Raw genomic sequence first — 896 nt, forward strand, 5'->3', positions numbered from 1 at the left:
CCATTGTGTTGGGTTCGCGGCGGGGCGGCTGCCGGCGGGGAGCGTCGCGAGCGGAGGGGGTGGGGGGTGGTTATAGTGGGGCTGGACCACCTGGCGGCGCCTGGCGGCCAGGGGGTCGCTGGGGCAGGAAGGTCCCCTTTGACCACCTCCGTCGACAAATAGGTTGGTGGCGGTGGAAACCCACCCAGTTGGATCGTGGTATGGTGCCACGCACCGCACTTCGCGCAGGAGTGGCGGACGGTTCCGTATTCATACGGAGCCCAGAGAGCACATTGGGGAGGCAAACAAGCCCTCTGCTGCAGTCACTTCAAAATCAAGCGTTTTTTTTTTTTGGGGGGGGGGGTATTTGGAAAAAAACCTACAGAATTAAAAAGGTCGGCCCGGGTTGAAAAATACACCCTCTTCAACTTTAAACACACTTTCCGACCTCCGTCGAGGTTACCCGTGGATTAGAGGAAGGGGTCGTCCAGGAAGTATAGACGTTACGTCCGCAAATCGCTAACGAACCTGCCAAACTCCAACCTCTGCAAGCTCTCATAGCGCCTGACAGGTAGGCAACACCCTGCCTGCAGTGCATGCGTGTACTGCGGGATGGCCTACCCTGAATCTCGCAGGCGCCGAGCTCCACAGTTTGCTGGATGGTTCTTAGTAAAGCGGACAAGTATACTTTCAGGACGATCCTTGAGCAGGGCACGTCACGGATCCGGTTCCAGAACCCGCGCCCACACTGTGGCCACACTGTGACCACGGACCTGCCTGGGCACTGCGCTGTGGAATGTGCCACGCGGCCACGCCGGTTCATTATTATTATTATTTGATTTCGTGGCGGTGCCCTTATTGAAGCGGATGTGAATGGCTGCGCTCATCGCCGAAGGATTTGGGGGTGAGGGGAGGGA

Source organism: Frankliniella occidentalis, unplaced genomic scaffold (assembly GCF_000697945.3).
Source record: "Frankliniella occidentalis isolate FOCC.00 unplaced genomic scaffold, Focc_3.1 Scaffold174, whole genome shotgun sequence".
Taxonomy (NCBI): domain Eukaryota; kingdom Metazoa; phylum Arthropoda; class Insecta; order Thysanoptera; family Thripidae; genus Frankliniella; species Frankliniella occidentalis.